General features: G+C 40.4%; 1 pseudogene; it reads right to left on the reverse strand.

The window, feature by feature from the left end:
- LOC104677159 overlaps window positions 1-23,456 on the reverse strand; it is a 60,349-nt pseudogene extending 36,893 nt beyond the window's left edge.
- Between the last annotated feature and the right edge of the window lie 2,642 nt (window positions 23,457-26,098).

The following is a 26,098-nucleotide window of genomic DNA, read 5'->3' on the forward strand; positions in this document are numbered from 1 at the left end:
GGGACCCCGTCTTTATTTAAAAAATAATAATAATACCATTTTTTTGATAGAAGACCCTCTTAGGAAGGAATATTCAAAATGGCTAACATAGTTTTGTCACCTGGGTACTCTGAAAAATTGTTTAAATTGAGTTCCTTAAATAACTAATACTAAATTATACAAAAGGGCATTTGTGAAACAATTATGGGAATAAGTGAAATAATTCTAAAAGTCCTTTAGTCTGTAGGGTGCTAAGTAAATCTTGAGATTTTGACAATGCCCTCCCTATTTCTCAGATACTGTCCTTTCTTGCTCATACTAGATTCCTTTTTTTTTTGAAACAGGGTCTCACTCTGTAACCCAGGCTGGAATGCAGTAGCGCTATCACAGCTCACTGCAGCCTCAACCTTCAGGGCTCAACCTCAGCCTCCCAAGCAGCAGGGATTACAGGCACACACTATAATGCCCGGTTAACTTTTTAAAAAAACTTTCTGGAGACTGGGTTTCATTATGCTTCCCAGGCTGATCTAGAAATCCTGGCCTCAAGTGACCCACCCACCTTGGCCTTCCAAAGTACTGGGATTATAGGTGTGAGCCACTGCTCCCAGCCCATTTTTCCAACTTTAATCAATCAATTGATTAATATTTATAGAACATTTACAATATAACTGGCAGTGGAATCAGCAACAGGGAGGATCCAGAATATATGGAATGCATGGTCCTTACATTCAAGAAGTTTATAATCTGTTTAGGAAAATCTAAGAAATAGCAGCAAACACCATACACCTAGGCATTATACATTTATACCCCTGTGCTTTACCAACAGAGTCAGATTCTGAGCAAGAAAGATGGGTGGAGATCAGAGTGCTTAGGAAAATCTTTAGAATCTCACCTTTCTCTTGAGGACAAAAGTGGGGAAAGAGGACTGTAAAGCATGGAATCTTGAAAGCTGGAGCCTGGAGGACAACAATGTCATTTCTCACTAAGCAGGCCATCTAGAATTATGTAACCAAGTGGAATGGGACAAGACAAGTGAATTTATCAAAATGGGGTGCCTAAAACCATGCTGTACAATATGGCAGCTGTTAGTCATATGTGGCTATTTAAATATAAATTAAAGTTCAATAAAATTAAAATTTTACTTCTTCAGTCTCACTAGGTGCATGTAAGTGGCCAATCGCCATATGTGGCTAGTGGTACCATACTGGATAGTGCAGATATAAAACGTTTCCGTCATTACAGAAAGTTCTCTTGGACAATGGAGTTCTAGAACCACAGAAGTGTTGAGCAAGACGCAGAAAGGCATGGCTCAAAAGAATTCCCCAAGCCAAATGCCATGCTGGGGTGTCTGGCTTATATGTGATTCCCATGACCACAAGTTGTGTAAAATAAGAAATGGGTCTAATTAATTTAACAAATATACATTGAGCACCTGTTAATACAAGAAGGCTAGGTGATATGAGAGACATAAAAGTAAAGCAGGTTCGAGCTTCAAATAACTGGACATGAAGAGAGGAAATAAAGGCCTGTACATGAATAACAATAGTGCAAAATAAAAAGTGATAAGCAACCCCGTCTCTATTAAAAATACAAAATTAGCTGGGCATGGTAGCACATGCCTGTAATCCCAGCTATTCAGGAGACCGAGGCAGGAGAATCGCTTGAACCCGGGAAGCAGAGGTTGCAGGGAGCTGAGATCACGCCATTGCACTTCGCATGGGCAAAAACACCGAAACTCCGTCTCAAAAATAAACAAATTAACAAATAAATAAAGTGATAAGCATCCGAGGGGCTGCAATTAAATCATGCAGCTGTTGAAAGAAAGGACAGATTACTTCTGTTTGAAGGTTTCAAGACAACTTCTTAGATGGGCATTATTTGAATTAAACCTTGAAGAAAGCAGTGGGGTGTGGTGGAAAAATCCCAGGGGACCAGGAGTCCAGAGATTATCTCTAGGCTCAGTTAGTCCTAATTAACTGTGTGATCTTAGGTAAGTCAGGCTCCAGGCCTCACTCTCTTTATCAATTGGGTAACAGAAGCAAAGAAGTACTAAATTTCCAGGCAGGGAGACCAATAAAAGCAAAAGCACAGGCATAGATAGATACGTGTAGAGGAAATCAAATAGTCTACTTAATAATGAAATGTAGCCATAGTACAACTATCTCATAACTTGTACCTGGGCACTATGTAATTCTTGAACAACCCAAAAAATGTGTATATAAAAATGAAAAGTCATCATCACAGAAAACAAAAGCTAGATTTTGTTAATGTCTTGATAGTTTAGATCAGATATGAGAAGCAAAGCAGATAGAATGGAAGTGATTGTATTTGCATTTAAATATGGTTAAATATGTATTTGCATTTAAGTGAAGCTGGAGAATAACTACTATTTTGGTTCCCTTTGGGAAAAGGCTGTCATTCATGAAATTATGAGCAAGTGCCACACTTCAGGAAACAATAAATAAAATTACAGGACATCTCTGAGGAGGAAGAAAAGCAAGTTAGAATTTGAATCTGAGAAATCACTATCAAACAGGTGGTTAAAAGGATAAAGCTGACGTGAAAAAAGTGAAGCCAAGAACATGGGAGTTAAAATGAAATGTAGATCATATGTGGAATGTGGAGTCCCTTAAAGCAGACAGAAAAATAGTGCATAAGTAAAATACCAGCTCGGCAGGTTTGTCGATCTTTATCTCTGGAGCGAACATGAATACACATAGAGAAATATTTGCGTTTTGCAGCTGTACCAAAGCATATGTCAGTAGATCCATTATCATTTTCTTGTGTATATGTTTTTATATCCACATAGAAACATTTGAGTAGGTAAAAATATATGCTCTGTGTGTTCAAATATACTAAAATATTTACTTAATGGTTAGAATTAAAAGTTCCTAGTAATTGTTTTTCTAACCCCACAGCTTCCTACTAGCTAAAGGCACATTTCTCAGTTCTTCCTTTTTTTCTCTAAAATCCTGAAAATAAGATCCAATATAGCCGGGTGCAGTGACTCATGCCTGTAATCCCAGCACTTTGGGAGGGTGAGGCGGACAGATCACCTGAGGTCAGGAGTTTTGAGACTAGCCTGGCCAACATGGTGAAACTCCATTTCTACTAAAACTACAAAAATTAGCCGGGCGTGGTGGCGGGTGACTGTAATCCCAGCTATATGGGAGGCTGAGGCAGGAGAATCGCTTGAACCCGGGAGGCAGAGGTTGCAGTTAGCCAAGAACACGCCACTGCATTCCAGCCTGGGTGACAGAGTCAGACTCTGTCTCAAAACAAAAATAACAACAACAAAAATCCAATATAGCTAAGGGAAGACACATAGCTATTATAAATAGAGATATGTGATCACCTACCCATCCAAGTTTTTAAAATAGTCTCAAGTACTATTCCCTCCAAGATATGTAGAATTTGCTTTAAAAATAAATATGGGTTAGGCATGATGGCTTACATCCATAATCCCAGAACTTTGAGAGGCTGAAGTGGAAGGACGGCTTGAGGTCAGGAGTTCAAGACCAGCCGGGACAACATAGTAAGACCTGTCCCCCACCCTATCTCTCCAAAAACACTTTTAAAAAATTGACCAGGCATGCTGGTACATGCCTGTAATTTCAACTCCCTGGGAGACTGAGGCAAGTAGATTGCTTGAGCCCGGGAGTTCGAGGTTTCAGTGAGTTATGATGGCACCACTGCACCCAGCCTGGGTAACAGAATGAGACTCCATCTCAAAAAATAATAAATAAGTAAATAAGTATTCTTTTTTATACTGCAATGAACTGTGATTTTGTAAATGTGTGGGTGCGATTGTATCTCTTTATGATTTCTAATATAGTTTATTTGTGCTCTGTTGTTTATCAGTCTTACTAAAGATTGGGTAATCAAACTGGATTTTTTTCTTAAAACTAACTTTCATTTGTATTTATTGACTCTATTTTATGACTTTGGTTTCTATTGCAGCCTTTTCTGCCCTTATTTTTACTGATGCCTTCTGTTATGCGTCAAATTGTGCCCCCTGCCCAAAGACAGGTTGAAGTTTCAATCTCCTGTACTTCAGAAAGTGACTGTATTTGGCAACAGGGTCACTGCAGATGCAATTAGCTAAGTTCAGATGAGGTCATAGTGGAGTAGGGTGGGCCTCTAATGCAATAAGACTGGTGCCCTTAAAAGAAGAGAGAAATATGGACACAGACATAGACACAGAGGAAAGTGATGTGAAGACACACAAGGAAAACACCATGTAAAGACAGGCTTGGAGTGTTGCACCTACGAGCCGAGGAACATCTGAAGCTGCCAGAAGCTGTAAGAGGGGCATGGAGTAATTCCTTTCCTAGTACCTTCAGAGGGAGCATGGCCCTGCCTATACTGATAATGATGGTTCAACTTACAATTTTTCAACTATACAATGCTTTAAAAGCAATTCAGTAGAAACTATACTTCAAGTAACCATGCAACCATTCAATTTTTCACTTTCAGTACAGTATTCAATGAATTACATGAGATATTGAAAAATAGGCTTTGTATTTGATGATTTTGTCCAATGGTAGGCGAATGTATGTGTTTTGAGCACATTTAATTTAGGCTAGGCTAAGCTGTGATGTTTGGTAAGTTAGTTGTATTCAGTGCATTTTTTTTTCTTTTTTTTTGAGATGGTGTTTCACTCTTGGCTCACTGCAACCTCTGCCTCCCGGGGTCATGCAATACTCCTGCCTCAACCTCCCAAGTAGCTGGGACCACAGGTGTGCACCACCACACTCAGCTGATTTTTGTATTTTTAGTAGAGATGGAGTTTCAATATGTTGACCAGGCTGGTCTCTGATCTTGAACTCCTGACCTCAGGTGATCTGCCCACCTCGTCCTCCCAAAGTGTTGGGATTATAGGTGTTAGCCACCACGCCCGGCCTGATTTGGGGTTTTAAAAAATTCATTCTCACTTTGGGAGGCCAAGGCAGGTGAATCACTTGAGGTCAGGAGTTTGAGACCAGCCTGACCAACATAGTGAAACCCTACCTGTACTAAAAACACAAAAATTAGCCGGGCGTGGTGGGCTGTGCCTGTAATCCCAGCTACTTGGGAGGCTGAGGCAGAAGAATTGCTTGATCCTGGTGGGCTGGAGTTTGCAGTGAGCCTAGATCATACCATTGCACTCCAACCTGTGTGACAGAACGAGACTGGAAAAAAAAAATCATTCTGATAATCTCTTTTTGAAAGTCAATGTTTAATATGTTTATGGTTGCTGAGGCTAATGATAATGTTTCAACTTATTTTTAACTTTCTTGTTTTTTCATCTTATGTTTATCATTCTTTGCTTATTTTTTCCCTTTTCCTTCCTTCTCTTGTGTTGAAAACATTTTCTATACTGCTTTTTTCTTCTGCTGTTACTTTAGGAGCCAGACATGGTATCTTACTTATTTTAGTAGTTGCCCTTATAGTGTTGACTTGCATATTTAATAATTCTGTATTCTAAGAACATCTAAATTATTAAATATTCCTCTTCTTTTTCCAGATATGATATTGATCTTAGCATATATTAACTTCCCTTTGAATATTCTTCATCCTATTTTCCCATCCTTTACCCTCTTTAGCGTTTTAAAAATTATTGTCTAGAATTTTAGTTCATCTTTTTAATAAATGAAAAAAATGTTGAATTTTTATAAGGAAATTAAATTTACTAATCTAGTTTATCAATTTCTGTGTTAGTCATTTTCATCAACCTTTGTTCCTTTTTCTTTTTGCTGAGATGCCTTCCTGTTAGTTATGAGGGTCTCTGAGTGGAAACACTTTAATCATTATATTTTTGAAAATGTCTTTAAACGTCCCTCACTGTTGAATAAATTTTTTTAATGTACAGTGTTAGGTTCTAACTTACTTGCCCTTAGCTGTAAAGACATTACTTAATTGTCTGCTGGCTAAGATGTGTGAATTTCTGTTATGCTGCACTTGCACTTAGTATTTTTTTTTTTTTTTTTGACAGGGTCTCACTCTGATGCTGAAAGCTGGAGTGTAGTGGTGCCATCATAGCCCACTGCAGCCTCGACCTCCTGGGCTCAAGCCATCCTCTAGCCTCAGCTTTCTGAGCTGAAACTGTAGACATGTGCCACAACACCCAGCTAACTTTTTTTATTTTTTGTAGAGATAGGGTCTCACTATGTTGCCCAGGCTATTCTTAAATTCCTGGCCTCAAGCAATGGTTCTGCCTCAGTCTCCCAAATCACTGGGATTATAGTCATGAGCCACTGCGCTCAGCTTAGCACTTTCTTTAACTGTGGAAAATTTTTAGCTATTTTCTCCCTAAATATTACTTATCCATCATGCCTTTTATTCTCATCTTCTGAAACTCCTAGTGGACATTTGTCAAAGCCTATCAGTTGATCCTCCTTTTCTCTTAATTGCTGTCTCACATTTTTTATCTCTTTGTCTCTCTGTCCTGTTTCTTAGGCAAAAATCCTCAGTATCGTCTTCAATCCAGTAATTTTCTCTTTAACTATTGCCAGTCTACAGCTTATCTCATCTATTGTATTTTTGTTTTAATGAGTGTATTTTTCATTTCCAAGATTTCTAGTTGTTCTTTTCACTATACCCCGATTCTGATTTCATTTATGTTGGCATTTTTTGTGTAATGTCTTGCTTTTTTTTTTTTTTAAAATAGAAGTTATTCCTGCATATCTCTTTGCATATTATAAGCATATTTAAACCTTTTTTCACATTGTTCTAGAAAATTAATTTCAACAGGAGAAAATTTATGTCTTCTTTTTTGTTTTTGGCTTTCTAAGCATTGGATTTTGGTTGAGGAGCTCATTTTGACTGTTTGTATTCTCTGTCTCTCTCTTTCTCTTTTTTCCTCTACTCCCACTGTGCTTTCTCCTCCCTGTCCAGTGGCTTTGTGAATCCCTTCATTTTGTACTTGGCTCCCTGGGGCCCCAGTTCAGACCCAGATTTACTAATGGTTATTCCAAGATCCAGCCCACAGTCATATTGAGGACAGCACAGATTTAGGCACCAAACAGACTGCCTCTTTTCCCAGTCACAGGGTTATAGCTGTGTCCTCCCTCTTGCATAAGTCCACAGTTTGCTAAAAGCTGTAGCTCCATGCAGAAACAGCTTCCATTTCTGCTTCCTTTCTGGAGTAGGAGAAGTCTGCCTTCCCTCTGGCCTCAAGTAGTGAGTCTGGCTTTCAGCCTCCCATCTTGGCATGGAACTTTTTTATTTTAATTTACTTGGGAAGAGCCAAACTATAGCTAATATTGCCTGATTCCAGATCCATAGCCGCATAAGCAAGTGGCTTGTGCTCAGCTCAGAGCTTTGTATTTCTGTTCCAAATCTGGGCCACCGATGTGTTTATTCAATTTTTAAGCTTGATAAACTTTATCATTGCTAGGTGTTCAGAGTAAAGATGTGTCAAAGAACAAACTTTTGGAGCTGTATAGACTAGGTTTGCATGCTGACTTCTTCAGTAAATTGAAGACTTTACAAGAAATTCAGTTCAATCTGTAGTTCACCTTTGGATGACAGGAGGATTTAGACTGTGGCTATATGCCACAACTAAAATAATGTCAAAAGCACAATTATTTTAATGATTTTATCTTAACACCTATTACCTAGTGATTAATTAGCTTGATTATTAAATGATCTAATTCAGTTGTCATAGTATTGAAAATATAAAACTTTCCACCTTTCAATTAATATTTTTTTGGGGGACATAGTCTCACTCTGTTGCCCAGGCTTCAGGGCAGAGGCGCAATCTTGAGTTTAAGTGATTCTCCTGCCTCAGCCTCTCGAGTAGCTGAGATTACAGGCGTGCGCCACCACACCCAACTAATTTTTGTATTTTCAGTAAAGACGGGGTTTTGCCATGTTGGCAAGGCTGGTCTCGAACTCCTGGCCTCAAGTGATCCGCCTGCCTCAGCCTCCCAAAGTGCTGAGATTACAGGCATGAGCCACTGTGCCCAGCCACAGTTAATTTTTTTATCTACATTTTTTTAATAAAATAGTAAACATTTTTCAAAAATAAAAAAGATGTGGAAAATGTCATCTCTTAACCCCTGGATTCTGGAATTTTCTAATGATTATTTTTACCAAGTAAATAAGCCCAGGAGTAAACGAAATGTGGTTTACTGCTTGTGCTTCCTGGAATTTCTTGCAGCCAACACAGAATTACAGCATCTCAGAGTTGGAAGGAATTCTTCATATGACCACATTGATTTTTTTTTTTCCTGTTGGTCTGCATCAAATTTGTGAAGATTAGTGACTAAAAGGCTAAGCCTTTGGAGAGTCCTGTGGCAAAGGTAGAAGCCCACTTTAAAGGAAGTTCAGACACCCAGCTGGTTCCTCTGAGGATAATTTATTTTCATGAAAACTTTCTGATGAGAGAAGAGAGCAGAGAAGGCCATTTCTCTCTTCAGCTTATTACAAATTGAGTCATATTGTCAGTGGCATGCTGGTACATGTTTACAACCACCTCTCCAAAAACAAAACAAAACAAAAACCATAGAAGTGGTTGCTAGCTTCCATAGAGGAAATACTCCAACCATGGCTACCAAAGTGTCATCACTAAACACATAATTGGGAGTCAGTTTCAGCACACTACTGCAACAATACCAAATACAGTAGACACATTCCCAACCTCACCTTAACCTCTCAGAAGCATTAGGCACAGTTGCTTGCATCTTTATTGAAACACTCTCCCCTTGGTCTTTTTGTCACCATGCTGTCCTTTCCTTTCTCCTATGTCCGGGCTAATCTAAGTTTCACAGCTAACCCTATCTCCTCTCCTCTGTCTCCATGTATTAGAGACCACTAGGCACTCCTTCCGGAGCCTGTTTCTTTCTCCTCTCTACACTTGCCCCCAAGTAATCTCATTCAGTCCTGTAGTTTTATTTTTATTTCATTTTATGTTATTTTATTTTTTGAGACAGAGTCATGCTCTGTCGCCCAGGCTGGAGTGCAGTGGTGTGATCTTGGCTCACTGCAAACTCCACCTCCTGGGTCGAAGTGATTCTCCTGCCTCAGCCTCCCGAGTAGCTGGGATTACAGGCGTGAGCCACCATGCCCAGATAATTTTTGTATTTTTAGTAGAGACGGAGTTTTTCCCTGTCGGCTAGGCTGGTCTTGAACTTCTGACCGCAAGTAATCTGCCCATCTCAGCCTCCCAAAGTGTTGGGATTACAGGAGTGAGCCACTGCGCCCAGACCAGTCCTGTGGCTTTAAATATCACCAAAATGCTGTTAATGCCCACATTTCAATCTCCAGTCCAGACCTTTGTTTTCTGACCTCCAGGCCTGTATAGACAACTGCCTACTCACATATCTCAGAGGCAACTCAAATTTAACTTGTCCAAACCCGAACTCTTGATCTTCCTCTTCCCATCTTCCTTATCTAAGTATATGTTGCTACCATCTGTTCATTTGCTAAAGCCACAAACCTAGGAGTCATCTTTTCAAATGCCCTCTCCTTTGCTTATAACAGCCAGCCCATTACCAAATACTACTGATTCCACTTTCAAAATATTTCTCAAGTCTTTTCCTATTTCTCCATCTCCAAGTCCTTATTCTCTCTCCAATGAACTACTGCAACTCAATTGCTACACACCATCCCATCCTCTTTTCCTGCCCCTCCCTCTTATACTCACTATGGTGGCCAGAGAGATCTTTGTAACATAGTTTAAGCCTGATAAGGATCCTTATATGGTTAGTGACTAAAAGGTTCAGACTTCCGAGAGTCCTGTGGTAAAGGCAAACGCCTACTTCAAAGGAAGTTCAGATACCCACCTGGTTCCTCTGAAGAGAATTTATTTTCGTGAAAAATGTTCTGAAAATTTTCTGGTGGGACCAGAGAGTGGAGAAGCCCATTTCCCTCATCTCATATAAGGAGAAGTCCTTATATGGACTGCAAGCATCTGCATGATCAGATTTAAGTTTAACTCTCCAACCTCATCACCTACCACGCTCCTCACTTCCTACGCTCTAGCCACATTAAGTGGTTTTCGGTTCTTAACCATGCAAACACCATCTTGTCTTGGATCTTTCACATATGCAATTCATTTTCCTGAAATGCTGCATGTGCCCCACCCTACAACCTTCCACCTAAACCTCGCCTTTCTGACACTAACTCATCCTGATGGCCTCGGCTCATCATTTTTTCAAAGAGGCCTTTCTTGCTCTCCCAATCAAAATCCAGTACTCTCTTGTAGTCTCTTATGGTTTTCCATTTATTTTCCTCATAGCACTTAATGTGGCTTATAATTCTAAGTATTGATTGTGCTTTTTTTTTTTTTTTTTTTTTTGAGACGGAGTCTTGCTCTGCCACCCAGGCTGGAGTGCAGTGGCCGGATCTCAGCTCACTGCAAGCTCCGCCTCCCGGGTTTACGCCATTCTCCTGCCTCAGCCTCCCAAGTAGCTGGGACTACAGGCGCCCGCCTCGTCGCCCAGCTAGTTTTTCTGTATTTTTTAAGTAGAGACAGGGTTTCACTGTATTAGCCAGGATGGTCTCGATCTCCTGACCTCGTGATCTGCCCGTCTCGGCCTCCCAAAGTGCTGGGATTACAGGCTTGAGCCACCGCGCCCGGCCTGATTGTGCTTTTTTAATGTCTTTTATCTTCCTCCCTTAGACTACAGACTCCATAGCTGCAAGGATCATGTCTGTTATATTCATTGTATACACAAGGCCTATCTTACAACAAGTGCTCAATAAACATTTGCTGAATGAAGTAATAAATTAACGAATGAAACTTCAGATTTTCACATAAGTCCTTTTAGGTTATACATTTGGGACATATATAAAGGGGAGGTTGGAGCAGCTGTTGGCATTGAAGCTTTAGAATGCTGTGATAGAAAAAAAATTATAGTTACTTTAATGAGAGGACTGTTATAGCACTATAAAGTGGAATGATTTGTTCTGAAAAGGAATCCTAGAAAACAAACCAAAGAAAACAATGAACTTCTCCAAGGACTAAAATTCAAAACAAATGATCAAGTAATAATACAATCACCAAGTAGATTCATTTTATGAAAAGAAGTGCTCAAGGAGAACTCTAGCATAGAGGTCAGATAATATGCTCTGGAGTTAGAGTTGATTCTGTCACTTAAATAGCTGTGGAAACTTGAACAAATTTCTTAGCCTCTCATTTCCTTCCTGTCTAAATCAGGTACATTAATATCACCAACTTCTTAAGGTTTTTGTGAGATAATGCATCAAAAACACATTCTACCACTGAAGTCTCTCTACCTTTAGTTAATTTCTCTGAGCTCCAGTATTTTCATTTATAAAACAGTGGATTTGTGCTTGACTTCTCTTAAGAGCCTCCAGTGCAAAGACCCCTTTTATTCTATATAGTTGGATGCTCTCAAAGCCATCCCTATTCTCAGTTAACTAGATGAAGGGCACAGCACTATAAGGGTCCCCTGTAGTGTACCTGGGCAGGAACAGGGTGTATTGGGCACTGTTTTGTAAGGAGACTGCTTGTCTGGTATGCCCTCACCCAGTGCAATGGGTTTTAGAATCAACTTTTAAAAATGTTTCAAAAATATTTATGGATTTTTTTCTTTTCAAGAATAATACATACTAGTAAGTATACTCCATTAGGGTAGGGGCTATATCATCTCCCTTTTCTCTTTCATTTAGTTAGTTTTCTTAAATAGGCTTTATTTCTTTGAGCAGTTTAGGTTCATAGCAAAAATGAATGGAGGCCAGGCACGGTGGCTCACGCCTGTAATCCCAACACTTTAGGAGGCCGAGGCAGGTGGATCGCTGGACCCTAGGAATTTGAGACCAGCCTAGGCAGCATAGCAAGATCCCATCTCCACTAAAAATCAAAAAAATTAGCTGGGCATGGTGGCACGTGCCTGTGATCCCAGCTACTTGGGAAGCTGAGGCAGGAGGATCACTTGAGCCCAGGAGGTCAAGGCTGCAGTGAGCTGTGATTGAGCCACTGAACTTCAGCCTGAGCGACAGAGTGAGATCCTATCTCAAAAAAAAAAAAAAAAAAAAAAAAAGACTGAATAGATACGGAGTTCCCATATATCTTCTATCCCTGCACATGCATACCCTTTCCTACTATCAACATCTTCCATCAGATTGGTACATTTCTTATAACTGATGAACTTACATTGACACATCACTATGACACAAAGTCCAGAGTTTACATTAGGGTTCACTCTTGGTATCTTACATTCTATGGGTTTGAAAAAAATGTATGATGACATCCACCATTATAGTGTCATACAGAGCAGTTTCACTGCCCTAAAAATCCTCTGTGTTCTGTGTTTTATCCCTCCCTCCCCCACAATGATCAATGATATTTTACTGTCTCCATAGTTTTGACTTTTCCAAAATGTCATATTGTTGGAGTTAGCCTATAGCCTTTCAGATTGGCTTCTTTCACTTAGTAACATGCACTTAACTTTCCTCTATGTCTTTTCCCAGTTTGTTATCTCATTTCCTTCTAGTGCTCAATAATATCCCATTGTCTGGATGTACCAGTTTATTTATCCATTCACCTATCAAATGACATTTGGTTGCCTCTGAATTTTGGCAACTATGAATAAATCAACACCTGTGTGCAGGTTTTGTGTGGACATAATTTTTTTAACTCACTTGGGTAAATACTAAGGAGTGTGAGTGCTGGACTGTATGTTAAGAATATGTTGCATTTTGTAAGAAACTGTCAAACTGTTTTCCAAAGTGGCTGAAACATTTTGCATTCCCACCAGCAAAGAGTAAGCATTCCTGTTGCTCCACATCCGCATCAGCATTTGGTGTTGTCAGTGTTCTGGGTTTCGGGCCATTCTAATAGGTGTGTAGTGGTGTCTCGCTGTTTAAATTTACATTTCCCTGATGAGGTATGATGTTGAGCATCTTTCCATATGTTTATTTGCCATCTGTGTATCTTCTATGGTGAGGTGCCTGTTAAGATCTTTGGTTCATTTTTTTTTTTTTTTTTTTTTTTGAGACAGAGTTTCACTCTTGTTGCCCAGGCTGGAGTGCAATGGCTTAATCTCAGCTCACTTCAACCTCCACCTCCTGGGTTCAAGCAATTCTCCTGCCTTGGCCTCCCAAGTAGCTGGGATTATAGACATGTGCCACCATGCCCAGGTAATTTTGTGTGTGTGTGTGTGTTTGTTTGTTTCGTTTTGTTTGTTTTTCTTTTTCTCTTTTTTAGTAGAGGCAGAGTTTCACCATGCTGGTCAGGCTGGTCTGAAACTCCTGACCTCTGGTGATCCAGCTGCCCTGGCCTCCCAAAGTGCTGGGATTACAGGCGTGAGCCACCACACCCAGACCTTTGGCTCATTTTTTGATGGGTTTAGCGTTTTCTTATTTAAAAAGATAATCAATTATTTAATTTAATCATTTTTAGTATATTCAGGGTTTTGCACCCATCACCACAATCAATTTTAGAATTTTTTTATCTCCAAAAGGAAACCCATACTCATTAGAAGAAAGTCATCATTCTCCCCTCTCTCAGTCCCAGGCAACCATTAATCTACAATTGACCCTGGAGCAACATGGGGCTTAAGGGCACTGACCCCTTGTGAAGCTGCAACTTTATGTATAACTTTGGACTCCTCCCAAATTTAACTACTAATAGCCTACTGTTGACTGGAAGCCTTACTGATAACAAACAATCGATTAACATATATGTATTATATAATATCCTCTTACAATACAGTAAGTAGAGAAAATAAAATTTTATTAAGAAAATCATAAGGAAGATAAAATATATTTACTATTCATTAAGCGGAAGTGAATCAAAATAAAGGGATCATCATGGCAAGTGAGAGGCAGAACTAGATTGCAGCTCTGACTTGGATGGACAGAGCAGCATGCGGAGGCTAACATCATGAATTTTAGCTCCAGAACAACTGCAGGAATAAACCAGGAATCCCAAGAGGACCCACAGACCCTTTGAAGGAAGTGGACTGCTCCTGCAGGACCCAGGAGACACCCCAAATATTGTGAGTGCCGAAAGTGTGGAAGTGGGAAAGGGAGATCTTCCACCCCTGAGGCACATACCCCCACTGGGGAAACTGAAGGTCTAGTTTGCGCGAAACGTTTCTGACCTTACCTGAAGCTAAGTCAATTTAGAGAGTCAAGCAAAATACAGAGTTAGAGGAAGCAGCAGGAAAGGCCCTGGGAGTTTGCTGGGTCCCCAAGCAGCCCATACCTGCCTGGCACCACAGGGATCTTTGGGAGGGTGGCTAGAGGCGTGTGGAAAACACCGCAGGGAGAAGAAAGTCTCCAACTGAACTTTGTTAACAATTTGAAGCAGGTGAGAAGCCTCCTGGCCAGAACTTGGGGTGGGGGGCGGGGGGCGGAAATCCAGCGTGCAGACTCCACAGGCAGGGGAAGAACTAAAGCCTTTTTCTTTAACAGCCAGGAGGCAGGTAGCCTGGGGCAAGTTCTCAGCCCTGCTTGCCCACTGCCTGGAAACAGACTTGGTGCTGTTAGCGGGGGCCCAGTAGGAGTGAGACCGGCCCTTCAGATTGAGTGGGAGCTGGGTGAGGCCTGTGACTGACAGCTTTCCCTCACTTACCTGACAACCTGCATGACTCAGAAGAGGCAGCCATAATCCTCCTAGGCACACAACTCCAGTGACCTGGGAACCTCACCCCACTCTCCCACAGCAGCCGCAGCAAGACCTGCCCAAGGATAGTCTGAACTCAGACACACCTAGTCCTTCCCCTACCTGATGGTCCTTCCCTACCCAACCTGGTAGGGCATATACTCTTGGGAGTTCTAGGGCCCACCACCAGTTCCTCTCCATATTACCACAGCTGATGCTCTCTGGAAAGCACCACCTCCTGTCAGGAGGCCAACCAGCACAAAAATAGAGCATTAAACCACCAAAGCTAAGAACTCTCACAGAGTCCATTTCACCCCCTGGCACCCTCCACCTGCACCAGAACAGGCGCTGGAATCCACGGCTGAGAGACCCATAGATGGTTCACATCACAGGACTCTGTGCAGACAACCCCCAGTACCAGCTCAAAGCCTGGTAGACTTGCTGGGTGGCTAGACCCAGAAGAGAGATAACAATCACTGCAGCTCGGCTCTCAGGAATCACATACATAGGAAAAGGGGGAGAGTACTACATCAAGGGAACACCTCATGGGACAAAAGAATCTGAACGAGAGCCTTTAGCCCTAGAGCTTCCCTCTGACAGAGCCTACCCAGATGAGAAGGAACCAGAAAACCAACTCTGGTAATATGACAAGATATTACCTAAATGCCCCATTTAAACGATACAGAACTGCAGAATGGATAAGAACCCACCAACCATCTGCTGCCTTCAAGAGACTCGCCTAACACATAAGGACTTACATAAATGGGTGGAAAAATGCATTTCATGCAAATGGACACCAAAAGTGAGCAGGGATAGCTATTCTTATATAAGACAAAACAAACTTTAAAGCAACAGCAGTTAAAAAAGACAAAGAGGGACATTATATAACGGTAAAAGGCTTTGTCCAACAGGAAAATATCACAATCCTAAACATATATGCATCTAACACTGGAGCTCCCAAATTTATAAAACAGTTACTACTAGACATAAGAAATGAGATAGACAGCAACACAATAATAGTGGGGGACTTCAATACTCCACTGACAGCACTAGACAGGTCGTCAAGACAGAAAGTCAACAAAGAAACAATGGATTTAAACTATATCTTGGAACAAATGAACTTCAGAGATATATAGAGAACATTTCATCCAACAACTGCAGAATACACATTCTATTCAACAGCACATGGAACTTTCTCCAAGATAGACCATATGATAGGCCACAAAATGAGCCTCAATACATTTAAGAAAATTGAAATTATATCAAGCATTCTCTCAGACCACAGTGGAATAAAACTGGAAATCAATTTCAAAAGGAACCTTCAAAACCATGCAAATACATGGAAATTAAATAACCTGCTCCTGAATGAGCATTGGGTCAAAAACGAAATCAAGAAGGAAATTTTAAAAAGTCTTTCAACTGAATGACAATAATGACAAAACCTATCAAAATCCCTGGGATACAGCAAAGGCGGTGCTAAGAGGAAAGTTCACAGCCCTAAACATCAAAAAGACTGAAAGAGCACAAACTGACATTCTAAGGTCATACCTCAAGGAACTAGAGAAACAAGAACAAACCAAACCCAAACCCAGCAGAAGAAAGGAAATAACCAAGATCAGAGCATAACCTAATGAAATTGAAACAAATAAAAGACAAACAAACAAACAAAAAATTAAACAAGAAGCTGGTTCTTTGAAAAGATAAATAAAACTGATAGATCATTAGCAAGATAAACCAAGAAAAGAAGAGAGAAATCCAAATAACCTCAATAAGAAATGAAATGGGAGATGTTACAACTGACACCACTGAAATACAAAAGATCATTCAAGGCTACTATGAACACCTTTATGCACATAAACTAGAAAACCTAGAAGAGGCTGGGTGCGATGGCTCACACCTGTAATCCCAGCACTTTGGGAGGCTGAGGTGGGTGGATCACGAGTTTGAGATCAAATCAGGAGTTTGAGACCAGCCTGGCTAATATGGTGAAACCCTGTCTCTACTAAAAATACAAAAGTTAGCCAGATGTGGTGGCACATGCCTATAGTCCCAGCTACTCGGGAGGCTGAGGCAGGAGAATTGCTTGAACCTGGGAGGTGGAAGTTGCAGTGAGCTGAGATCATTCCACTGCACTCCAGTCTGGGTGACAGAGCGAGACTCCATCTCAAGAAAAAAAAAAAAAAGAAAAAAGAAAAAGAAAACTTAGAAGAGGTGGACGAATTTCTGGAAAAATACAACATTCCTAAGCTTAAATCAGGAAGAATTAGATATCCCAAACAGACAAATAACAAGCAGCAAGATTGAAATGGTAATTTAAAAATTACCAACAAAAAAAAGTCCAGGACCAGATGGATTCACAGCAGAATTCTACCAGACATTCAAAGAGGAATTGGTACCAATCCTTTTGACACTATTCCACAAGATAGAGAAAGAAGGAACCCTCCCTAATTCATTCTATGCAGCCAGCATCACCCTAATACCAAAACCAGGAAAGGACATAACCAAAAAAGAATGCTACAGACCTATACCCCTGATGAACGTACATGCTAGAATCCTTAACAAAATACTAGCTAATTGAATCCAGCAACATATCAAAAAGGTAATCCACCATGACCAAGTGGGTTTTATACCGGGGATGCACGCAGGGCATATAATATATGCAAGGCAATAAATGTGATATGCCACATAAACAGAATTAAAAACAAAAGTCACATGATCATCTCAATAGATGCAGAAGAAGCATTTGACAAAATCCAAGCATCCCTTTATGATTAAAACTCTCAGCAAAATTGGCATACAAGGGACTTACCTAAATGTAATAAAAGTTATCTATGACAAACCCACAGCCAACATAATACTGAATGGGGAAAAGTTGAAAGCATTCCCTCTGGGAACTGGAACAAGACAAGGATGCCCAGTCTCACCACTCCTCTTCAACGTAGTACTAGAAGTCCTGGCCAGAGCAATCAGACAAGAAAGAAATAAAGGGCATCCAAATCAGTAAAGAGGAAGTCAAACTGTCACTGTTTGCTGACGCTATGATCATTTACCTCAGAAACCCTAAAGACTCCTTCAGAAAGCTCCTAGAACTGATGAAAGAATTCAACAGTTTCTGGATACAAGATTAATGTACACAAATGAGTAGCTCTTCTATACGCCAACAGCAACCAAACAGAGAATCAAGTCAAGAACTCAACACCCATTATAATAGCTGCAAAAAAATGAAAATACTTAGGAATATATCTAATCAAGGAGGCAAAAGACCTCTACGAGGAAAACTACAAAACACTGCTGAAAGAAATCGTAGATGACACAAGCAAATGGAAACACATCCCATGCTCATGGATGGGTATAATCAATATTGTGAAAATGACCATACTGCCAAAAGCAGTCTACAAATTCAACACAATCTCCATCAAAATACCACCATTGTTCTTCACAGAATTAGAAAAAAAACTCTAAAATTCATATGGAACCAAAAAAGAACCTGCATAGCCAAAGCAAGACTAAACAAAAAGAGCAAATCTAGAGGCATCACACTACATGATTTCAAACTATACTATAAGGCCATAGTCACCACAACAGCATGGTACTAGTATAAAAATAGGCACATAGATCAATGGAACAGAATAGAGAACCCAGAAAGAAACCCAAATACCTACAGCCAACTGATCTTTGACAAAGCAAACAAAAACATAAAGTGAGGAGGCTGGGCGCGGTGGCTCATGCCTATAATCCCAGCACTTTGGGAGGCTGAGGTGGGTGGATCATGAGGTCAGGAGATCGAGACCATCCTGGCTAACATGGTGAAACCCTGTCTCTACTAAATATACAAAAAATTATCTGGGCGTGGTGGCTGGCGCCTGTAGTCCCAGTTACTCAGGAGGCTGAGGCAGGAGAATGGCGTGAACCAGGAGGCGGAGCTTGCAGTGAGCTGAGATCACACCACTGCACTCCAGCCTGGGCGACAGAGCAAGACTCCGTCTCATAACAAACAAACAACAACAACAACAACAACAACAAAACATAAAATGAGGAAAGGATGTCCTTTTCAACAAGTGGTGCTGGAATAATTGTCTAGCCACATGTAGGAGAATGAAACCGGATCCTCATCTCTCAGCTTATACAAAAATCAACACAAGATGGATTAAGGACTTAAATCTAAGACCTGAAACTATAAAAATTCTAGAAGAGAACATTGGAAAAACCCTTCTAGACATTAGGCAAGGACTTGATGACCAAAAACCCAAAAGCAAATGCAATAAAAACAAAGATAAATAGCTGAGACCTAATTAAACTAAAGAGCTTTTGTATGGCAAAAGGAACAGTCAGCAGAGTAAACAGACAACCCACAGAGTAGCAGAAAATCTTCACAATCTATACATCTGATAAAGGACTAATATCCAGAATCTACAATGAACTCAATCAAATCAGCAAGAAAAAACAAACAATCCCATGAAAAAGTGGGCTAAGGACATGAATAGACAATTCTCAAAAGAAGATAAACAAATGGCCAAAAAACGTACGAAAAAATGCTCAACATCACTAATGATCAGGGAAATGCAAATCAAAACCACAATACAATACCACCTTACTCCTACAAGAATGGCCATAATCAAAAAAATCAAAAAACAGTGGATGTTGGCGTGGATGCGGTGATCAGATAACACTTCTACACTGCTGGTGGGAATGTAAACTAGTATAGCCACTATGGAAAACAGTGTAGAAATTCCTTAAAGAACTAAAAGTAGAACTACCATTTGATCCAGCAATCCCACTACTGGATATCTACCCAGAGGAAAAGGATTCATTATATGAAAAAGATACTTGTATATGCATGTTTTTAGCAGCACAATTCACAATTGCAAAATCATGGAACCAACCCAAATGCCCATCAATTGAGTGGATAAATAAACTGTGGTATATATAGACAATGGAATACTACTCAGCCATAAAAAGGAATAAATGAACAGCATTCGCAGTGACCTGGATGAGCTCGGAGACTATTAGTCTAAGTGAAGTAATTCAGGAATGGAAAACCAAACACCATATGTTTTCACTGATATGTGGGAACTAAGTTATGAGGATGCAAAGGCATAAGAATAATACATCAGGGGACTTGGGGGGAATGGTGGGATGGGGAAGAGGGATAAAAGACTAAAATAGGGTGCAGTGTATGCTGCTTGGGTGATGGGTGCACCCAAATCTCACAGATCAGCAGTAAAGAACTTGCTCATGTAACCAAACACCACCTGTACCCCAATAACCTATGAAAAATTGAATAAAATAAAATGAAAGTGAATAATCATAAAGGTATTCATCCTTATTGTCTTCTCATTGAGAAGGCTGAGAAGGAAAAGAAAGAGGAGGGGTTAGGTTTTCTTGTCCCAGGGGTGGTAGAGGCAGAAGAAAATCCACATATAGATGGACTCATGCAGTTCAAATCTATGTTGTTCAAGAGTCAACTGTTTTTTCTGTTTCTATGAATCTGTCTATTCTGGGCATTTCCTATAAATAGAATAATGCCATATGTGGTCTTTTGTGACTGGCTTCTTTCACTTAGCATAATGTTTTCAAGGTTCATACATATTGTAACATGAATCAGAACTTTTTTATTGCTGAACAGTATTCCATTATATAGATATACTATTTTCATTCATTCATTCATTCATTCATTCATCCAACAGCTTTTTAACTGGACTTTCCTCTAATCTGCTAATTTTCACTAACCTTCAACCTCACTTTAAGAGGAACCTCGTTACCAGTTCCTAAGACTTTGGGAGTTCTTCAGTGTAAATTGGGCTGTTCTTAGCTTCCCAACCACTGCTATACAATTTGACACCCTCAGGTCTTCTAATTCAGTTATCACTTGTCCCAGTGCTTTCCACCATCCAAAATTTTGTTTTTGCTTTCTCCTCTCCTCTTTGTCCCTGTGGTTTATGTCTTTTTTGTGTTTCAAAATCTGTTTAATTATTCTTTAGAATAATTTGAGAATAACAGTTAATGCATGCATTCTACCTGCATCTTTAACTAAAAGTATCAATCTCTAATAATAAGAGATGGCTTTAAACTGATTTTATAAAATCAATACAAATAGTGTAAAATTACTGTGCCAACATCATAAAAAACCATAAATGGTTAACTTAGACAGATACATGCATACATGAAGCTGTAAATGATACACAATGTGGCTCTGGTTTTCATTTCAGACAAGCATGATGGACAGAAATCTCTCTGTCGGTCCTTCTTCATCCTTCCATTGCCACTGGTTCATTGCCATCTACTGACCTTTTTCTGTCACACATATTGCCCCATATCCCACACCTTCCTGTATCAATAAGTCCTTTTCCCGGTATGAAGAATTTTATATGGCATACTTCAGGGATATTGCAGATTTGGTTCCAGACCACTGCAATGAAGCTAATATAGCAAAAAAGTGAGTCGTACGAATGTTTTTGTTTCCCAGTGCATATAAAAGTTATGTTTATACTATACTGTAGTCTATTAAGTTTGCAATAGCATTTTAAAGCAAACTTTAAAAATACTTTATTGTGAAAAAAATGTTAATGATAGGCTGGGTGCCATGGCTCACGCCTGTAATCCCAGCATTTTGGGAGGCCGAGGCAGGCGGATTATGAGGTCAGGAGCTTGAGACCATCCTGGCTAACACAGTGAAAGCCCATTGTACTAAAAATACAAAAAATTAGCCAGGCGTGATGGCACCCACCTGTAGTCCCAGCTACTTGGGAGGCTGAGGGAGGGGAATCGCTTGAACCTGGGAGGTGGAGGTTGCAGTGACCTGAGATCGCGTCACTGCATTCCAGCCTGGGCGAGAGAGTGAAACTCTGTCTTAAAAAAAAAAAAAAAAAAAAAAAAAAAAAAAAAAAAAAAATTATTAATGATAATCAAGTCTTCAACAAGTTGTAATCTTGCTGGTGAAGGGTCTAGATATTGATGGCTGCTGATTGATCAGGGTGGTTGTTGTTGGGGTTAGCATGTATATTCATTGGGGTTCTTCAAAGAGATTGAACCAATAGGGTAGATAGAGAGGTAGATGAGAGGGGATTTATTAGGAAGATTGGCTCACATGATTATGGACGCTCAGATGTCCCGCAACAGGCTGACTGCAAGCTGGAGACTCTGAGATGCTGGTAGCTTGGCTCAGTCCAAGTTTGAAGACCTCAGAACCAGGAAAGTGGGTGGTGTAACTCTCAATGTGAAGTCAGAGACCTGAGAACAGGGGAAGCCATTGGTTTTAGTACTAGAGTCCAAAGGCTGGACAGCCTGAAGTTGCTGTCCAAGGATAGGAGAGGAAGAGTGTATTCCAGCTCCAACAGACAGCACAACATAACTGCCTTTTCTGTTTTGTTTTCTCCAGGCCCCGGAAGATTAGATGGTGCCTGCCTATACAAAGGGTGGCTATTCCCCACCTCGTCCACTCAGACTCACATGCCAATCTCCTCTAGAAACACCCTCGCAGACACGCACCAAAATAACACTTTTAGAGGTTTGTATGTTTCCTTAATCTTGTCAAGTTGACACCTGAAATGAACCATCATCACAGGGTGGCTGTGACCATTTTTTTTTTTAACAGTTCAGAATTCATCTTTATCTTTTACCTGTCTCATCAGTGGAAGTTTAAAGTCATGATTTTTTTAGACATTTATACTTGTGTACATAGACAAATAAACTCATATTAGATGACAACTGATTTTTTTAAAGTCCAGGTAGAGGAAGAAGCAATCATTTTGAACTAAAATCTTTCTATGTTTTTTGATTACTATTCAACTTGCTATTGTTTAGCAAAAAGCAAAGTTTCCATAGTGTTCATCTCAAATCTTACTGCTTTATAACTGTGGTATACCTTCCATTAAAAATAAAAAGATGAAGCAGTCAATCCAGTGATTAATTTGACATAGCTTTCATTGGGAAAGGGCAGCTGGGGTTGGGGGTGGGGCCATTGGCAAAGAGACCAATAGACAAAAAGGTAACTTAAACAATTAAATATACAATTGTTTTATTTTTAAAAGAGAGAGAGAGAAGCGTTACTTTCAACAAATGGAAAAAAGCACTGAAAGCCCATGGGTCAAGTTGTAGACAAAACCATGTTCTATCTTAAGTAGGTTCTTTTTTTCTCCCTCTCTTTTCTCCTTTACTTTTTCTTTTTTCTTCCTTTTCTTTCTCCTCTCCTCTACTTTTCTTAAAAGCTCTCCCCAAACTATCATCACTTTTAAGCCTCCCCAGACGCCTTCATCCCCAGATTTCTTGGGTGGAGGCTTGTAGATGTTTTCTTTTCTGGCGGGCTTTCTGGTTCCTTATCTTCCTTGGGAGAAGGAGTCCTTTCCTTTGATGGCTTTGAAGCTGTGGGGCGACCCACATTCCCTTTGCCTTTCACTGGACTTGACGTCACTGTAGCCTTTAGTCTGCGTTTGAACATTTTCTTTGCTTTTCTCTCAGGTTTGGACTTCTTAACCATCTTTTTGTTTTTCTTTTTTGAATTGCCTTAGTCACTATCGTCATCATCTTCCATTAGGAAATTTTCATTGCTGCCGGAATTCTCCTGGAAGAGTGCCTCATCCTCTTCTTGTTCTTCCTCATGCCCACATCTTCTGTGAGCGTCTCCCTCTGTTCAGAAGCTGCTTTAGATGCTGCCTGCTGTGCTGGTGTACATTTTTATGCTCTTCGTTTTCATCTTCATTATCCTCTGCTGAGTGAAAGCCATCCTTCTTGGTCTTCAGATCTTTTTCTTCTAAGTCCTCACTATCTTCCTGTGAATTCTTTCCAGATCGCTTTATTTTTAGCTTCTAGGGGAGATGATCAAATTTTCTTAGTGGTAGGGCCCGAATCTTCATCTGTATCATCAGACTCCTGAAACTGTGAGTAATCAACAAACCTTCCTATTTCTGAAAAGTTGTGACATGTTCTCTGTCGAAAGACAGAGTTGAGAAGCCAAAGATCAGGACACCCTCAACCCCATGCACTTGGCGGCTGCCCCCCACTCCTAACTTCAGCCGAACCGTGAGCTGCTGGCTTCTCAAACTCTGATGCTTTTTGGTTTAGAGTCCCCGGAATAGAGGAGCCCCCCACTCCCCCTTCTCTTCAAAAGGAGACCATTTCTTAAAGTAAGACAATGAAGTTTGCTGCATCAATTGACTCTTCTTTTCATGAAAGATTTCTCTGTAGCATGCAAAGCTATTTGATGGCATTTACTCACAGTAGAACTTCTTTCAAAATTGAAGTCAATCTCTCAAACCCTGCTGCTGCTTTAACAACTGAGTTTACATAATATTTTAAATCTTTTGTTGTCATTTCAATAATATTCACAGTGTCTTCATCAGGAGTAGTTTCCATCTCGAGAAACCACTTTCTTTGCTCATCCATAAGAGGCAACTTCTCATCCATTAAACTTTTATTATGAGATTGCAGCAATTCAGTCACATCTTCAGGCTCCACTGCTAATTCTAGTTCTCTTACACTTTCTACCACATCTGCAGTGACTTCCTCCACTGAAGTCTTAAAGTCCTCAAAGTCATCTATGAGGGTTGGAATCAACTTCTTCCAAACTCCTGTTAACATGGATATGTTCTCCCATGAATCATGAATGTTCTCAATGGCATCTAGAATGGTGAATCCTTTCCAGAAGGTTTTCAACTGACTATGCCCAGATCTATCAGAGAAATCATTATTTATGGTCACTATAGCCTTACAAAATGTATTTATTGGCTGCGTGCAATGGCTCATGCCTGTAATCCGAGCACTTTGGGAGGCCGAGGTGGGTGGATCACCTGAGGTCAGGAGTTCAAGACCAGCCTGGCCGACATGGTGAAACTCCCTCTCCACTAAAAATACAAAATTAGCCAGGCGTGGTGGTAGGCACCTGTAATATCAGCTACTTGGGAGGCTGAAGCAGGAGAATCACTTGAACCAGGAGGCAGAGGTGGCAGTGAGCCAAGATTGTGCCATTGCACTCCAGCCTGGGCAACAAGAGCAAGATTCCATCTCAAAACCAGAAAAAAAAAAAAAAAAAAAAAAAAAAACCACATGTATTTCTTAAACAATAAGACTTGAAAGCCAAAATTACACCTCCATGCATGAGCTGCAGGATGGATGTTGTGTTTGCATGAAAACATTAATCTCCTGTATAACTCCATCAGAGTTCTTGGATGACTGGGTGCATTATCAATGAGCAGGTATATTTTGAAAGGAATCTTTTTCTCTGAGCAGTAGTTCTCAATGGTGGGCTTAAACTATTCAGTAAACCATGCTGTAAAGAGATGTTCTATCATCCTGGCTCTGCTGTTCCATTTGTAGAGCACAGGCAGAGTAGATTTCACATAATTCTTAAGAGCCCTGGAACTTGCAGAATAGTAAATGAGCACTGGCTTCAACTTAAAGTCACTAGCTGCATTAGGCCCTAACAAAACAATCGGACTGTCCTTTGAAGCTTTGAAGCCAGGCATTGACTTCTCTCTAGCTATGGAAGTTCTAGATGGCATTATCTTCCAATAGAAAAGGTTTCATCTATGTAGAAAATCTATTGTTCATTAATTATCTTAGCTAGATCTTCTGTGCCACTTGCTGCAGCTTCTCCATCACTGCTTGTTGCTTCACCTTGCACTTTCATGTTATTAAGACAGCTTTTTTCCTTAAACCTCATGAACCAACCTCTGCTAGCTTCAAACATTTTTTCTGTAGCTTCCTCACTTCTCTCAGCCTTCAGAGAATTAAAGTGCATTAGGGCCTTGTTCTGGATTGGGTTTTGGCCTAAGGAAATGTTATGGCTGGTTTGATCTACCCAAACCACTAAAACTTTCTCTATTTCAGCCATAAGGCTGTTTCATTTTCTTACTCATGTGTCCCATGGAGAAATGCTTTTAATTTCCTTCAAGAACTTTTCCTTTGCATTCACAGCTTTCCTAACTGTTTGGCACAAGAGGACTAGCTTTCAGTCTATCTCAGCTTTCAACATACTTTCCTCACTAAGCATAATCATTGCTAGTTTTTTATTTAAAATGAGAGATGTGCCTGTAATTCCAGTACTTTGGGAAGCTAAGGCAGGCAGAATGCTTGAAATCAGGAGTTCGAGACCAGCCTGGGCAACATGGCAAAATCCTGTCTCTACCAAAAAATACAAATATTAGCCAGGCATGGTGGTGCTTGCCTGTAATCCCAGCTACTCAGCAGGCTGAGGTGGGAGGATTGCTTAAGTCCTGGAGACAGAGGTTGCAGTAGCTGAGATGGCACCACTGCATACCAGCCTAGGTGAGAGAGCAAGGCCCTGGCTCAAAAAATAAATTAAATAAAGTGAGCAGAGTGTGGTGACTCATGCTTGTAATCCCAGCACTTTGGGAGGCCGAGGCGGGCAGATCATCTGAGGCCAGGAGTTTGAGACCAGCTTGGCCAACATGGTGAAACCCCGTCTCTCCTAAAAATACAAAAATTAGGTGGGTGTGGTGGCTCATGCCTGTAATACCAGCTACTCAGGAGGCTGAGGCAGGAGAATCACTTGAACTGGGAGGCGGAGGTTGCAGGGAGCTGAGATCGCGCAACTGCACTCCAGCC

This window comes from Rhinopithecus roxellana, chromosome 8 (genome assembly GCF_007565055.1).
Source record: "Rhinopithecus roxellana isolate Shanxi Qingling chromosome 8, ASM756505v1, whole genome shotgun sequence".
Taxonomy (NCBI): domain Eukaryota; kingdom Metazoa; phylum Chordata; class Mammalia; order Primates; family Cercopithecidae; genus Rhinopithecus; species Rhinopithecus roxellana.